Genomic DNA, 19,043 nt, shown 5'->3' on the forward strand with positions numbered 1-19,043 from the left:
TTCCCCGGTATCTGGGGAGTTATCTTCCGTGTTTTACCGATGGCACTACAACGCTGTTGCCTTTGGTGTTGCATTACTCTTGCCTGCCATGGATTACCTTTTGACCTTCCCTTACTATTTCTGCATGTTGCACCTACTATTTTCTGGCATGCATCCTGCAAACACTATCATTTGTACTTTCTGGGACATGGCATATCATCGTTTTGTGTGCTGCCGCCGTTGTGCTGCCTGTCTGCTTTGCTCTGCTGTGTCAGATCTTCTATCTTTGCAATCTGCTACCTCTCCTACTTTCTTTGCATTCATATGCCTCCCCTATCCGTTTTGCAGGTTTCTGCATGCAGAGTTATCAGCTACGCCCGATTGGCCTTCGTGGGTTGATTAGTGTTGATTGCTCATTAGTACTCCAATTACACTTCTTCCGCATTTCCTCATATTCTTAACATCACCTTCCTGTTTCCAATGTTGTTTGCGGGGCAAGCGTCACATGACTAGGTTAAGGGAACGTAGTCATCCTCGTACACATGCACTTCTGTGCGCATTGTGTGCTCTCAGCTGAACTATTACCCCACACCCCGGTCCTGCAGCTGTGATTTGCGATGTACAGCCCAGGTTTGCTGTGCTCAAATGTGCTTCCTGCTACGGTGGCACACCCCTCTGCAGATGACATGTATTCCCTCTGAGCCACTCCTCGGTGTATTACCGCTGCGCCGTTTGGTACAGCCTTACACCGGCAGGGGATTTGCGATTCAGTATTATCTGCCTCATTTGCATGGCATTGACTACTAATTCATAGTTACCATGCCGAACACTGCCGCGAGTCCTTGGCAACCCTTGCACCGTGGTTGTGGCGTTCCATGCATACCATGGTGTATTATGCTGTGAACCTGCTGTGTATTACGCTGCTGTTTTATAACATTGTTATATTATTTCATTGTGTTGCCCCTTCCACAAACATGTCCTAGGGTTCTGATGTGAGTTGCAGTGGACATGCCATTTAAGTTGTTATTTACGTGTTGTGCATGTTTTCTTTTGACATTGTCTGTGTATTTCGCCATTGGCATATGTTAACTGTGTGATACCTGGGTCTGACACTCTTCCATTACTCCGATGTTATGTTTGTGGAAATGTAAACTGTTTTTTTTTGGTTTACATTGCCGTGGGCTTATGCTACGCCTGCACCACTTTGTGAATTGTTATATGCCTTCATTTGCATGGTGACACACCGCACATAGGGTGTTTAGCATACCTACACCGGGGGCTGCGAAGATCTGGCGTACGCCAGTAGTGCACGTGGTATTGAGTCGTACCTGAATCGCTCGGCGGCCATATTTGGCATTATAAAGCCTACGCTATGCATGCGCCTGGCGCAAGGTTCATGAATCCCGGGGTAATTCTTTTCAATTAAATCACAGTTTACCTAACATCAAAAAGCTGACTCCTATAAACCAAACCTACACTTCAATGAAAAGTCACTATCACAAACCACAGTTCATCAAACAACAGTCAGCAGTTCAAGGATGATTTAGAAGAACAAGTGCTGTGTTTTTTCATTTTCATTTACTGTTGTAACAGGAGTGGAACCTGTAGATAAATTGGAGCTTATTGCTGTAGATCGCTGTACAGTGAGGATAAGAAAAAACAAACCTTTTCCCTACTGTAGTGTAATCTTGAAGTTAGTATATATATAAAATTAGCGGGGATGCGGGGATGTCCCTGCAAAAATGTTTTTGAACTGTATATTGTAGTGCTTTTACAGTTTGGTGAAGTGTATTTTGCTATAATGTGCTTTTGTTGAAGTTTAGTTTCGATTTATTGGAGTCGGCTTTTTGACATTCTGTAAACTATGATTTTGTTGAAAAATAGACACATACACAAGCACACACATACACACACACACACACACACACATATATATATATATATATATATATATATATATATATATATATATATATATATATATATATATATATATATATATCATTAAGTGAGGAGTCAGCATATATATATATATATATATATATATACACATATATGGATCTACTTCAATAGATCGAATATATTACAAGTTCGAACCACATATGGCTGAGACCATATCTTTGAACTTGTAATAGTTTGAACACTGAAGTAAAAAAAGAAAAAAACAACAAAAAACAAAATTAAACATCTATACCATGGGGGCTACACCCCCTTGCACCCCCCACACCCCCTTACTTAAATATACAAACTCCGAGATCGCACTACATTGCAGAAAAGGGAAATCTTCCCATTCTGCACTGTATGGAGGTCTCCATTCAGTCCGATCGAACATTTACAAGTTCGAACATATGGTCGTGGCCATATGAGGTTCGAACTTGTTTTATATATATATATATATATATATATATATATATATATATATATATATACATGTGTGTGTTTGTGTGTGTATGTGTGTGTGTGTGTGTGTGTGTGTATGTGTGTATGTATATATATATATATATATATATATATATATATATATATATATATATATATACATTTGATCAAATGATCAAAAGTTCGAATCCATTAAGCGCATGCATACTTACGCGAAAGTGCTTTTCACTGAAAAAGCACTTTCGCATAGGTATGTCTGTTGCCGAGCCATACTACAGTGTGGATAAGGAAAACTTCCTTTTCCACACTGTAGTGTGGTCTCGGAGGGAGATTGTGCAAAAACGTAAATGTATTTTTTTTTTTTTTTTTTTTTTATTGACACGCTTTAACGAAAGCGCTTTTTCGGTTAAAGCCCTTACGTTAAAGTGTGTTCGGTGGTTATAGATTCAGATGTTTGATCATTCGATCAAATGTCCTAGATCCATATATATATATATATATATATATATATATATATATATATATATATATATATATCACAGGTAAGTAAGGGTATGAGTTATTAATATTAATTAACTTAATACCATAATCTTAGGTTTGATTTCTCCAGTGTCCATTCATAAACTTTGTAACCTTAAACAGGCAAATCAATCAGGCCACCGATCCCATGTCATCAATGAAAAGAAAAAGTACAGTTTCTTAAGTTGCACATACTCAGAACAGCAGATATTCAAATTCTTCACTGCTGAAGCAGTCTTTAGGCTATATGGATTGTGTCTTGCCCAAGACACAGTGACCGGCCATGCTCCAAAACTTCAAGCTCCTGCCTACATTTCCACTCTGACTGCTAAGTCAGCCCTGATGAGGGAAAATTAGCAGTCAGAGTAAAAAATCTTCAGGATTGTCTTGCCTAAAGTTAAGAAGTAGTGTATACATCCTAAACTAAACAAACAAAAAACCCCCACTAAACTATTCCCCAACAATAATATACTCAATACTAGAGGGATAGTGGGTGGATGTGGCTACTGCAGCAGTGAGGAATTCAAACATCTACTGTTATGGGTACCTGCAATTTACACAGATATACTACGTTTATCATTCCTACTGCTGGAGTAGCCTTTAGGCTATATAGGTTGATTACAAAGCCAGTCCAGCCTGAGAGGAGGAAGGATATGGAGCCATAAACTCATGGAGAATGGTTGTAGGAAAATCAGTCTTGGATCTACAAAAAAAGGAATTTAGCTTGTAATGCCTTGTAAAGGGGTACCCTTCAGAATTCTGACTCTAAAAAGTCGAACTTCATATGGTCAAGACTATATGTTCAACTTTCCAAAAAGTCAAAGCATACTTATGGAGATCACAGTACAGTGGGGAATGGGGAATTTACCCTTTCCCCCGCTGTAGTGTAATCTTGGAGATGGCATATATAATTTGCAGGGGGGTGAGAGGGGTGCAGGGGCACTTGCCCCCTGTAAAAAATGTAGATTTTTGTTGTTTTATTGTTTTTGACTTTTAAGAAATTCGGACTTAAGGTCTTGGCCATATGACGTTTGAGTTTCCAAAGAGTCGATCTTGTGATACAGACCCTTGTAAAGGTATAATTAGAGGACCATGCAGCTGCCTCTAAAATGTTTCTTGAGTCTACCCCTTCCCAATATGCTTTAAGAAAAGAAAATGCCCTCACAGAGTATGCCTCGATACTGTCAAGTACGGGTTTAACATAGTGGACAAAAGCCAAGGGCAACTAGCTGGAAATAATCTGTTTAACATGCATTGTCTTTTTTTAGTCCCAATTATAGAAATAAATAGCCAATTAGCTTTTCTGAAGGACTTGATTCTGTCAAAATAGCAGCTCAGATGCTCAACCTGCAGATGTTACAGCAATCAGAAGAACAGTTTTCCACATAATGAACCTTAAAGTTCCCTGAAATGCAAGTTCACATGGAGCTGTGGTTAACATTTCCAGCAGAAAGTTAAGATTCCAGGAAGGAGCAACCTCTTTGCAAGTTGACCTTAGGTGAAACACTCCTTTCAGAAATTGTTTTATTCCAATGAAAAAAGGATCCATTGGGCAGACATACTGAAATGGACACAGTATGTATCTCAATAAAGTAGTATTAAGGCCAGAGGCTAGTGCCTCACACAAATATTTGATCATCAATGGTATAATCGCCTGGTTATGGGTAGGCACCAACTAGAAAACTTCTCCACATAACAATATAATATTTTTAGTAGCAAGATTTCTTGCATCTTTTATTATCTGCTGCTGCATGTTTTATAAAACGAGGGGTCCAAACTGTAACAGAATCCAGGCAGATAATTGAAAGAGGTTTTAGATTGGGGTGTAACAAACTGTCCTTGTCTTGTGGGAGTAAATCAAGATAGTGTGGACATTGTGGCAATTTCCCTTGGCCAATTCCATAAAAAAGGTGAATCAATATTGCCTGGGATGAAAGGGGGTCACCTCAAATATTTTCTTGTGAGTCCTTCTGAATCTTCAAAATAACCCTGGATCATACCTCTCAACCTCTTAGAGCAAAAAATATGGACAAACCTTAAAATCATGGGGGGACAAATAGGGACAGATTTTAAATATTGCTCTTATAAACTTTGAAAGTTGATATAATAATAGATTGTTCATTAGCATGAATTTTCTGAAGGATGTGGAGTCTTAAAATCACATTTGTCATTATTTAATTACATCAGTCATCAACTATTTGCCAGGAAAGTACAGATTTTAGGAGGAACACACCAAAAATATGAGGCAAAAATCTGGACATTCTGTGAAAATCTGTACAGTTGAGAGGTATGCCCTGGATATCAATGGAAAGAGTGGAAATGTATAGAAAAGCATTCCCATGCAAGGGAATGAAAAAAAGCATTAGCTAAGTTGTTTGTTTGTTGAAAGGAGGCCAACAGAAATATCTGAGGTGCTTTCCAGAACTGGATCAATACCTAGAAGATCTCCCTCATTCAGTTTCAATTTGTGAGGGTTTGTCTGTGTCATGTGCAGCTTGATTGTCAATGTGTTTTTGCTCTGACAGAAAGCAAGATGCTGGGAGAGTTAAAGAATGCTGAAGAGCTAACTTCCAGACAATCATAGACAGCCTATATAGAGGATACAGCCTTGGGCCTCCTTGCTAGTTCATGTGCCAGATCGTGGTGGTGTCATTTGCAATCATCTTCAGAGGTTCAGGGAACCACAGATGATGAAGAGATTAAAAGACATAGATCATAGGCCACATCTCTTTTAAAATGATAGGCTTTGGTTTGTCTAAAGAATCCCACAAACCTTGCACACATCCCCATATGAACTGCCCTACAATGAAAATCTGAGGAATTTGTAGTTGCAGATTGACTTGGAAGTTAAGGAGAGAAAAGGAGACCTATATTTGTTTGTATATGTGTCTCTATCAATGCAGTTCCTTTTATACAAAGCCCAAGATTGTTTTCTGAAAATCCAGGTGATGCATGTGATGGGTCCAAGTGTTTTTAAGATACCATAGAATTATTCTCATGCACAAGCTTGCAAGAGGAATCATGAGAATCATAGATAACATGAACCCCATAATCCTGAGTTACTGTCTGGCTGATGGCAGAGACTGATCTAAGAAATTCAGAAAGGTTTTGCAGTTGAAATTCCCTATCTCCTGCATCAAACATGTTTACTTCAGAGTGTCAATAAGACATCTTAGAAAGACATTCCTATGTGACAGGGTATAGGAGGATTTTGGGAATGCCTACCTGGAATCCCAAATTAGTCAGAGAGTTGAACCTCATGTTAAGGACTTTTAACATATGAAGGAAGACTCTACGAAGATAAATAAGTCATTCCAAGAAGGAAACGTGAGTGTCAATCAGTCTGCTCTGAGCAATGACTAGAGATAGACACTGTGTAAACACCTTTGAAGCAGCAGATAACCCAAAGGGTAATGCAGAAAACTGATCATGACACAGGCACAGAAATGCTGAGTATTTTTAGGTAACCTGTTACCATAAAGTTTACCTGAGGAATAAACGGTTATAGACTCACAGACTCTGAAGGGTTAAGATTTTGATTTTTGGAACTTCCATATAGTGATTTAGGAAGAAAAGATTTAAAATTGGTCTCCAAGAAAGCTCTTTCTTTGGTATCAGAATTATTATGTAATAGATGCCTTTGCCTCTTTGAATAAATGCCACTGATTTAATGACTGCTAGGGTGAGCAAAAGCTGAAGAACCTGAAAGAAAAATTCTTTTGGTTTGGAGGGTGGGGAGAAACTCCCCTTAAAGGCAGTTTTTTTTTTTTTTTTTTGTATCCAGTGCCAACTGTATCCCTCCTCAACCACCTTTGATGCCCATGAGTCTGTAACAATCTGTTGCCAAAGGGGAAGGAACAATGCCAGTTGCTGGGACAGGCTTTGACAGACTGGGGCAGGAGGGGAGGGAGTGAAAGAAGGAATGCTAGCATAGCTATTCTGAAGTTGTAGCCTATGCCTTTTTCAGAAAATTTCCTAATTGTTGTTGTTCCCCTCCTGCCATATATTTTTTGTTTCCCTGTTTGGCCTGCAAATGTACGGATTGTTGGTTTTGTTTCATAGGCATGAAAGAGGATCTGGAAGATTTGAAAGGAAGATCTGAAAAATCTTAGAAACTCTTAGCATTGATTTCCCTCTTTAATTAAATTATGTGTGGTTCTAAGTAGCAGTTAAGCCAAATAAACCATTTTTTATCCAAAACTGAATACAAAAATTCAGACTTTACTTCTTCAGTGAAACTAATGAGTTCATACCCAGACATACCTCTGCAAAACTGTAGCATAAGCAGAGGCCCTAGACCCAGTATCAGCACAATCATACATATTACTTAAGGCATATTTAGACACTGAAGACATGTCCAGAGCAATAAGACTGAGATAGGTATTCCCTCCAAGGGAAAGAGTGGTAATTAGATAATGCAAACTATATATACAAAAAGCACAAACTTCCATATATGGGTGTGGTAGTTAAGAAATCTATATTCTCAAGTGGAAAAAGAAAAATAAATTCTGATACCTAATCTGACCCCAAATTTTCCTCTTAATATCAACAAGGGATGGCTGGGAGGATACCCGTAGATTGTTGCCTACTGGTGTTAGTTCTTGACACAGGGTCACAACTAAATAGAAAAACGTAAGTGCTGGTTAGTTTGAGAAACTTTGCAAAGCCTGCCTTCTTTTTGGGGGACTGAAGGTTGCCACAGGCATGGATCTAGAGAAGAAATAGGTGGTATAATGAGGCAAATTCACTTGTATAGGGTAAACATGTATTTGTTCTCATAAAAACACCCCATTCTTCCTTACAATAATCTAAGAAAAGAAAATTACTTCCCAAGGGGGTTGTGTGGACCAATTTTTCTCAGCATCAGAGTACTGGGCCTAAGAATCTGTAGGAAATAAAGCCCTGACTCTGTTGATGTCAGAATCCTTTGACTTGCCTTCTTTTCTGGATATTTTGGCTGACCTGAATTACAGGTAATGAAGGCCATGTCCCAGGACAGATTGTTTGTAACAACTTCTTAACTAAAATATGAAAACATATTTTCTTGTAGATACCGTGACTTCAGGTGAACAATTATTAACTTTTTATTTTTTCCTAACAAGCATCTTCTGTGACTGACTAGGAGAGGAATATCTGGTCCTACAAGAGATCTCTTCCCCCAAACCCATTCAATAGCATCCCCTGGTGAATCTCCATGTCCCAGAAAAGATGGTTCTCCCATGCCTGAATTGGACATTGGAACAGCCAAACAGGATATGGCTGACTCACAATTCATGGGTTCATAGGTGTATACTAGGCTAATGGCCCTGGAGCCTTTACAAGCCTAGCCATAGGATTACCCTGGCATAGTGTCACCAGACCTCAGTTCCCAGTACCTCTGTCGAGTAGAGCCACTGGAGTTATCCCCGGGGTGAATTTTCTGTTTCCCATCCACTCATCAAGATTTCTCTTGAAGAGAGTCAGCAAGGTGCTCTGCTTGACATGTATGGGAAGTCTTTTCCATAGCATGGGCAGTCTCTGGGTTATGAACCTGTCCCTCAAGAATGTTCTGTTAATTGTGGTAATGAGTTTGAGGTCTCTGGAGCATGTGGTGCGGAGGGATTGGGATTTCTTTAGCTGTAGCCTTTCTAACAAAGCTGGGTCAGACATGGCTTTGTAAGTCAAGCAGAGATCGCCTCTAAGTAGGCGATATGAGACCGAGAATAGTTGGAGCTTTATGAGTCTGTCCATATAGGACAAGTGTTTAAGGCCTAGGATCCTCTTTGTGAGGTACTTTTGCGCCCTCTCCAGTTGTTGCAGGTGTCTAGTGAGGTACATGCCAAATGGGGCATTGTACTCAATGACTAGCCTAATGAGGGGAAGAGTAGAGGGAGACAATGACCTCTTTCTTCCTGGATGCAAAACCCTTAGTAATGAGATGTGCCAAATAGAAGGACTGTCTGACCACAGTGGCAATGTGGTGATCAAAAAAGTGGTTGCTGTCAACCTCTGTTCCCAGATCTCTTATAACGCCTTCTGTCTTCAGTAGACTACCATCAATGTGGTAATTCATGGGAACTGTTTTTTCCCAAAGGGGATGACAGCACATTTTTTAGCATTGAACTTAAGGCCATGGTTCTGACACCAGTCATTGGTCTCAGTGAGGCTCATGGGGGCTGAAAAGACTATACCAGGTAAAGCTAGAGAGGTAAGTGAGAAGTCTGAGAAACAACTGCTGGCCACTGCAGAGTTACCCACTATCAGCTGAGGTAAAGATTAAGCCCATGTAGTCAACATGGACTGTCTGGTAAGTTGTTTTTATTTATAGGAACTGCAGATGTCAGACTAGCAGGAGTGGGGTAAGTATCCATACCTAAAGGCAACTGCTGCAGTAGGAAATGATGAATGTCAGTTATGCTTTACAGATTATACATGTTTAAGAAGTTAAATAACAGTAAATAATCAAACAGTTATTGCCTGCAACCACCCTTTTTTATTTCATCCTCCTCTTCAGTACTTGCTGTTTCATAGCTGTTGTAACATTTATTCTTGATTGCAGTTTGCATACTAGACTTTCAGAAGTGTGGGGCTGGCTGTCTGATCGCTCTGAGCACTCACTCATTGTGGTCCTTTCCTTCTTTATCTGTTAAATGAAAAAGATGCAATAGTTCTACAGTAACTTTTAGGTTATTCATCCTTTCTGCTTCTCTGAACATTCCTATAAATAACATAAATAACAGAAACAAATATAGTGATGGTAAAAAGGACCATGTGGCTAAACTAGGCAGCCCAATATCCATTCTTCTGGAAAAGATGGAGCACCTATTCAACCAACAACATATGTCTTTTTTCCTCCATAACTAAAAAATGTGTGCACCATTCAATCCTCAGTTCTGTCATTTAAAGTATTCAAGTCATCCCCTCCTTTTCCATTCATTGAACCTTGGGATGGATTCAGAGACATGGTTCACACTGTACACCAAATGTTCTCTGCAGTGAACTAGTCACCAAAATATGAATGAATTAAAGACATGAGGCAGGCAGAGCAGAGGTAATCTCAGAAATGTCTTAAATCATAGCCTGAGGATTGTGGTTACTCACTGTGGAATACATATTGTGTCCATTGCAACATACTTTCTATGAATGGAAAAAAACATGGTAGGCTACCACAGAAACCATCATTTACAGCCAAAATCCATGAGTGTGAACTACCACCAATGGTGCTATTCACAGCACAACAAATTTGGAGGCACAACATAAAGGTGCATTAAGCAGTAACTAACACATAGTATGGTACAGGGTACATATACCACATGATACAAATTTAGGGGCACATAGGAAGGTGTACGCACACATGTCAATGATGACACCCAAGTAAAAACAGCAAGGTACTCAAATAATGGAGATGCAGCCTTAATCTTATGCACAGTGCACAGACATCTGCATGCTATACACCAGACACTATGATATGAGAAAATAAATATGCTGCCAGACAATATCTTTATCACATTGCCAAAACAACTGCACACTGTGCACATTAGTGCACATACAGTATACAACAGTGTGGTCTTGGCATGACAGCAAACAATAAGTCTCATAGACTGAGAAGCTGCAACCACAAGCTATTGAACAAAACACTAAACGCATTATATGCCAACACACAACACATCACATTATGTAGCATCAACAACATAATATATATTGTCAGAATTTAATATGTGAAACAGATCCAAACAAACAATAATGCCTCATGAGTCCTAGCTCCACAGAGACAACAGCATTGTTGTCACTGTACCCATGACTCAGATAATGAGTGGTCAATGACAACTACATTGTTGTCACTGTACCCATGCCTCAGATAATGAGAGGTCTACTGCTTAGACAATTGCTATGAAAAAGAAAATATAGTATTCGGACAGGCTGATAGTTTAGTTTCTTTTTTTTTCTGTCTTTAATTTGGCCATATAGATGGAATTCTTTCTTTTTGGATGCCTGCCATACCCACACTGGTTGTGCCATTTGTGTTATTGATCACAGCTTCATCTATGATGACTGCTACGTGACACTATCGGCTTGTAAAGGACAAGATACAAGGATCAACACCACCTTATAGACACAGATGTGCAAATATATATGCATGAAATGTGCAGCAACCATATCGCAGGAATTATCTCAGCAAAGTACTACAAAGGATTCTGACAATAACCAGGATATGTCATCAGTGTTGTGTTTTGTCTATTGCTGTTCAAATTATATGGCATGTCAGCCAATCCCTGGTTGAAGCAACAACTCCCTGAACAGGTGAGAACAGTATGATAAACTGTATAGATTGTAATGACCTAATGATCAAGTCGTATTTATCCATGTAATGTGTAGTTCAGTGACTCAAGGAGAAACACAGATATGCAAAAACACATCTGTCTGGCCACATATAGACCTGCTTGTCACCTCTGCAACATATACTCTGCACAAATCTCACAAACCTAATGTGTGTACATCACAGTATGCTACTCAATATGCTCAGTGGTGTATACCTCACATGAAATGGCAGCAATGTATACCTCTCAACAGCTATCCGTTAGGCACAACCCTGTGATTTTGGTCCTCACATTTAGCCCTGTTCTTCCTAGATTTCCTGATTTCCTGACAAAGTCAGACCTGGTCATGGGGACATACCTTACTAATTTTATAAACTTAGCTCAAAACCTCTAAGCACAAGAAATCTGGACAGAGCCTAAAATAATGATGGTCAAAGGCCCAAAATTAGGGGTCAATTTTACATATTGCTCTTATAAACTTAAAAAAAAGTTCCTAGAATAACAAGATTTGTGTTTACATGAAGCATGAAATTCAAATGTATGTCATTATTTAGTGACTTCAATCTTCAGTGATTTGCCGGATGATCAAAATTATGAGGCAAAAATCTGTGAAAATCTTGACAGATGAGAGGTATGATTCCCTATCATTTACTCAGTGAAATCTTGTATATGATGAACTTTATTGTGAAAAATACAAAAGTGCTCTTCTTTATAACCCTCCATTATGACTTTTAATGTTTGGAAGAGGAGAGGAGAGGAATTCAGTAATGCAAGTCGATACAGTACATCAACAACACTGTTATGGCACGCAGTCTTAGGCACTGCTTTACTTAGTTATGTTTTCTATATCCTTTCTCAAGGCACCACTTTGCCATCTATCAAAATATACCAAAAAATAGAAGCTTGGAGCAGTAAAATGTGTCAAAGATTATAAGCTTGGAGCTCAGACATACCTCTCAACTGTTGAGATTTTCCCAGAATGTCCAGATTTTTGCCTCATATTTTGGTCTATTCTCATAATATTTGTGATTTTCTGGATATTTCTAGCAAATCAATGAGGACTTAATTTACTAAATAATGTCAGGCATTTCAGGTTCAGAATTCATATTCTTCAGAAAATGCATGGTAACACAAGACCTTTTATTTTAGCAACTTTCTAAGTTTATAAGAGCAGCATTTAAAATGTGCCCCTATTTTTAGGGCTTTGTCCAGATTTTTTTTGCTAAGAGGTTAAGAGCTATGAGGAGCTGAAGTAACATCCTCCCATGATGCTGACAACAAAAACTCCTACTTACACACTATAAATTCATAGGTTGTAGATCTGCATCTAAACTATAATTATAACAAAATGCAGTGACATGTTTGGTAATAATTATCTGGAGTGTCCAATGCGGTTAAGTAATATAGTTTGGGTAATGAACAGAAGACAAAATATTTCTGTACTGTAATTAGTAATAACCTCGCTTTCAAGGAAAATGCCCTGCTAATAGTGTACAAAGCACTAAAGCATGTAGGATTATTATGCAAAAGTGCTACATCTAAATGTTTTATTGTTTTGATCAAGTTGAACAAATCTGTTATTTCACCAGTTAAAAACAAAAATGTAATTACTTGAAGTTTTTCAAAAGAAAGTTTTCTAGAAGAAGACCTAGTGTCAGTAACACACCATGTAGTGAATGCTTGAAATAGACTTACCTTAATAGTACCAATTATACTATTCAAGAGAAAGCTGTGTTTAGCATATAAAACAATTTATGATGACGTATTATAGGCTGCACCAGGTTTAGAATTACAATAAAACCTTAGAAACTACTTTTGTAAAGCTACACTTATGCACTTATAAGATCAGATCTTTCATAATAATTTGGTAGAGGGACAGATTTGCTTTTCGGTGCATTTCTTCATTATGTAATCAACTTCCAATATGAGAAGAAAATAAAAACACAATTTGGATTAACATGAAACATTATTAAGTATCTCAAAAGAAATATATGAACTGTCATATACTAAACTGTTTTCAAGTGTTATAGAGTTCTTCAGAACAGTGTTTATGCCAGGGTAATCCAAGAGAAATAGAAACAAACAAATTACATTTACACTCTAAACAGCCATAAATAGTCCACTCCATGAGTACTATCTACAAGTCTGGAGACAAAAGAAGGAAAAATACACCAGGCTACTGGGAAAAATCAATAGTAGAGCTATCAAAAATGTTCATGACAAGGAAGAAAAATTATATGTGACTAGAAAAGCCACACCATTTATCACTTGAGGCCATTGAAATATTATATTGCATGTGCATGTGCCCTCTCCTTCTTATGTACCTCTTCTTCTGCATGTGCCCTCTCCTTCCTGTGTACCTATTGATCTGCATGAGTCCTTTCATTCTTATGTACCTCTTGTTCTGCATGTGCCCTCTCCTTATGATAGTTCATATATTTCTTCTGAGATACTTAATAATGTTTCATGTTAATCCAAATTGTGTTTTTATTTTCTTCTCATATTGGAAGTTGATTACATAATGATTACATAATGAAGATCAAGTGAGGAAAATGCAAAGAGCTCACGTCAAACAAGAGGTACATGGGAAGAAAAGGGAAGATGCAGAAAAAGAGGTAGATAGGAAGGAGAGGGCACATGTGGAACAAGAGGTGCACAGGAAGGAGAGGGCACATGCAGAACAAGAGGTACACAGGAAGGAGAGGGCACATGCAGAACAAGAGGTACACAGGAAGGAGAGGGCACATGCAGAACAAGAGGTACATAAGAAGGAGAGGGCACATGCAGAACAAGAGGTACACAGGAAGGAGAGGTCACATGCAGAATAAGTGGTACATAAGAAGGAGAGGGCACCTGCGGAACAAGGGGTACACAGGATGGATAGGGCACATGCAGAACAAGAGGTACACAGGAAGGAGAGAGCACATGCAGAACAAGAGGTACATAAGGAGAGGGCACATGCAGAACAAGAGGTACACAGGAAGGAGAGGGCACATGCAGAACAAAAGGTACATAAGAAGGAGAGGGCACATGCAGAATAAGAGCTACACAGAAAGGAGAGGGCACATGCAGATCAAGACATACATAAGAAGGTGAGGGCACATGCAGAACAAGAGGAACATAGGAAGGAGAGGGCACATGCAGAACAGGAGGTACACATGCAGAACAGGAGGTACACATGAAAGTGGGGACACATGCAGAACAAGAGGTACACAGAAAGGAGAGGGCACATGTAGAACAAAAGTACATAAGAAGGAAAGGGCACAAACAAAACAAGAGGTACATAAGAAGGAGAGGGTGCATCCAGAACAAGAGGTGCAAAGAAAGGAGAGGCACATGCAGAACAAGAGGTATAAAGGAAGGAAAGAGCACACACAGAACAAGAGGTACATAAAAGGAGAAGGCACACACAGAACAAGAGGTACATAAAAGGAGAAGGCACATGTAGAAAAAGTGGTACACAGTAAGGAGAAGGCACGTTCAGAACAAGAGGTACAGAGGAAGGAGAGGGCACATGCAGAACAAGAGGTACACAGGAAGGAGAGGTCACATGCCAAACAAGAGGTACATAAGAAGGAAAGGGCTCATGCAGATCAAGAGGTACACAGGAAGGAGAGGGCACATTCCACTCCCCTCCCTGCCCCCTATTTCCACCCATCCCCAGTACCTCTCCATTTATTCTTAAACTTAACCCCACCCCTAATTGCCAGCAATTAGGCTACACCACTACTCACCCCCCTACATCCAACACAATCATGCTACTACCTAATATAATAACAATCCTAACCTACGTAGTTCTAGCTCATATTGCATCCTACCAAGGCTCCACAGACACATGTCCCAACAGCCTCCACTGTACTCTGTCAACACCCTCCCTCAAACCTTTACACTATAACTACACAACCCATGCCACCAAAACCATCCTCCCAATACACACACTCCATTACCAAACACTTAACACACTCAAAAATAAAATATCCCTAAGATACCACAAGCAATTTACTTTGTATATAAAACATATCCTAAACACCCTCTATAAACTAGCCCTCACTGGAGACATCCATCCAAATCCTGGTCCTCCCAAATCCAACCCAACCACAAACCCTAGTCCAAGCAACCCCTCCACAACTCAACTCCTAGCCAACAAGAAAACAACAGACCTACTTATAATGTCCCTAAACATCAGAAGCATATGGAATAAAATCCAAGAACTACATGCCAGCATAAGCATATATTCCCCAGATATTCTCTTCTTAACTGAAACCTGGCTCAAACCTCACATCAAAAGTGAGGAAATACTTCCACCTGAATACAACATCCTTCACATAGACAGATTATCCAAAAAAGGAGGTGGTGTAGCATTGATATTTAAACACCACCTCAATATGCACCTCCTGAACTCATCTGCCCCCTCACCACAACAATGAAGAAATCCTTTATGCCAATCTCAAAGTAAGCCCAGACAAAACAATCAATATCATAGGATGCTATTTCTCACCAGGACAAAATATTACACCCCTAGAAAATTTCCTGAGCGGGGCTACTCTATCTCTATCCCAGAAAACCATCATTCTCGATGACTTTACCATCAACTTGCTATCCTGTAATAACAGTCTCCCAACTATTCACCTTAATCTCCATGGGTGACTCAACTCATTCAATCCCTTACCCGAATCAACAAAAACCCTAACAATCATACCTTACTTGACTGGATCTTAGTCAACAAAGCCTCTCACTCTTACCTAGCAGGCTGCTTACCTTTTAGTCTTAGTGATCACTCCCCCACTTTCCTAATTTGGCACCACACAAACAGTCTGAAGCCCATTATCCACAGGCAAATACAGAACAAGTCCAACTTCAACCCCAACTCCTTTGTCTCCTCCCTGCAAAAAATTAACTGGTCACCACTAAAATATCTCAACCTAGATAAGGCTGTCCACTTCTTCAACGGTACCTTTCTCTCCATCCTAAACACCCATGCTCCTGTAAGAAATGCCAAAGTCAAATCCAGGCATGCCCCATGGTTACAAAAGACCACCAGAACTCTAATGAAATCCAGAGATAAGGCCTGGGAGCACTGGCGACTAACAAAAAAATAACTCAGATAGGCAATCATTCCTTGAAATGCACAATAAAGCCAAAAAGAATATAAAATTAGACAAATCCCTCTACTATAAATCCACCCTAAACTCTACCAACAACAACCCTAAGCAATTTTGGTCCACTATTAACACTATCCTCCACCCAGGGAAGGTTGATACCCTCCAGCCATCCATTCCCCCTCCTCCAGCAATATTGCTGAATCTTTCAACAAACACTTCACTGAAACTATAACATCTCTAAACAAGCAACACTTTCCTACAACAGCCCCCATCTCCTAACCCTAAACCCCCACTCCTCTTTTGTTCTTCACCTCAGTACCTACCTCCAACATAAAAAGACTATTGTCAAAACTTAAACCCACCAAACTCGCAGCTGACAACTTCCCCTCTGAATATTTGAAAATTGCAGCTGATACACTAGCCTATCCAATTTCAATTCTAATTAACCATTCCATAACAAAAGGCTATGTTCCCTCGATATGGAAAATATTCCACATCATTCCCCTCCACAAAGGCACCCCCTCCACAGATCTCTCCAATTACTGCCCCATTGCTATCTTCTCCCCTCTTTCCAAGATACTTGAAAAATGTATCAACACCCAGGTCTCCAACTACCTCCTTGCTAATAATAAACATGGGGTTGGGAGGGTGGCCTAATGGTTAAGGTGTTTGCCTTACAAACAGAAGGTACAGGGTTTGAATCTCAGAGAGGATAATTGGCTAGGCTTAAAATGGCTCGCAAGGGCAATTAGCCTAGTACTAATCTAGGATCCTATGATCTATAATCTCCTTTCCAAAACCCACATGGTTTCAAGCCATATCACAGCACTACTTCCACTCTGCTCTCCTTCACCAACATTATACTTCAGCACAAAAACAATGGCCTCTTCTCTACTGCCGTATTTCTAGATCACTCAAAGGCCTTTGACGTGGTATCTCATGAGCTACTACTCTCTACTCTCCCCAACATCCCCTTTTCACAATCAGCCTGCAACTGGTTCCACGGCTATCTACATGGATGCCAGCAATCAGTAATCTGGGATGATAATATATCACCTCGCCTCCCAGTTACTCTCTGAGTTCCCCAAGGGTCTATCCTTGGCCCTCTGCTATTCTCACTTTTCACTAACCACCTACATACTGCCACCAACAAGCATCTCTTATACAGTACGCAGATGACTCTTCTCTGATCTGCTTGGCCCCCACTCTACCAGAACTACAACAAATTACACAGGAATCATTCTCTTCTGTAGAAAGCTGGTTATCCAACGCTCAGCTCCTACTCAATCCAAGTAAAACAAAACTTCTCATGTTCCAACCTTCCAAAGCCACCTAAAATACCCCCACTTCAACAGTCTTGCCAAAGACAATACCATCATCTCTCCATCAGTACACACAAAATTACTTGGTGTGGAAATAGACAACAAATTTAGATTTGGCACCCGTGTATCTCTCACAATAAAAAAAGTTCACAATTAACTTGGTGCATTATATCGAAGCAGCCAATTCCCAACCAAGGCGGCTAGAATCTCCATAGCCAATTCCCAGATAATCTCCACCCTGCTCTATGCATCCCCCATACTTACCAACCTTAAACAGACAGACCTACACAAGCTCTATGCTTGTTACAACAAAATTGCTAAATTTGCCACTGGAACCTCCTACCACAGCCATCATTGTATCTCCCTTAAAGAACTAAACTGGCTAGAACTCCCACAACTCCTTCACTTTAATCAACTCACCCTCGCTCATAAACTTATTTACCACCCCCTTAACATACCTTCCCTTCAATCACTTGTCCAGACCTATCACCCCACTAGGCCCCTAAGATCAAGCAACAAAAATCAACTCACTGTTATCAAACCCAAAAACTCAGCAGGAGAAGCCATATTTTCATGTACCATATCTAAACTTTGGAACAATCTTCCACCCTCTATAACTACTCTATCTTCCAGCAGCCTTTTCAAGACTGCGCTCAAATTCCAATTAAATTTGCACTGGCTTTTTCTTTGTTCTAATCCAGACTAACAACCCCACCCTTGCCCTCCCCCAGTTAGACTCTTAACCAAACTATAATACCGCCACTATTAACCACAGTCAGAAATAGCTAGTTGTCTTTACATACTTTAACATCTTGTCTGACAACTTTGTTACTAATATTATAAACGACAAGAAACTATCTTAACTTGCAACATTTACTGTATATACTGTTGATGATCAATTCTTGTTATTGTATTAAAGCCAACAACCTGTAATGTTGTTTACTATTGCTGCAATTTTGTATCTCTATTTATCATGTACATGATGTGGAGCTTTTCTCCCCGAGCATCCACTGAAAAAGGATCTGCATCCAATCGGAATTTCCCAGTAAACTAATGTAAATAAATAAATAAATGCAGAATAAGAGGTACTCAGGAAGGAGAGGGCACATGCAGAACAAAAGGTACATAAGAAGGAGAGGGCACATGCAGAACAAGACATTCACAGGAAGGAGAGGGCACATGTAGAAAAAGAGGTAGATAAGAAGGGGAGGGCACATGCAGAACAAGAGGTACACAGGAAGGAGAGAGCACATGCAGAACAAGAAGTACACAGGAAGGGGAGGGCACATGCAGAACAAGAGGTACACAGAAAGGAGAGGGCACATGCAGAACAAGAGGTAAACAGGAAGGAAAGGGCACATGCAGAACAAGAGGTACACAGGAAGGAGAGGGCACATGCAGAAGAAAAGGTGCACAGGAAGGAGAGGGCACAAGCAGAACAAGAG

The sequence above is a fragment of the Protopterus annectens genome, chromosome 1.part1 (genome assembly GCF_019279795.1).
Source record: "Protopterus annectens isolate FY-2018-M chromosome 1.part1, PAN1.0, whole genome shotgun sequence".
NCBI lineage: Eukaryota > Metazoa > Chordata > Ceratodontiformes > Protopteridae > Protopterus > Protopterus annectens.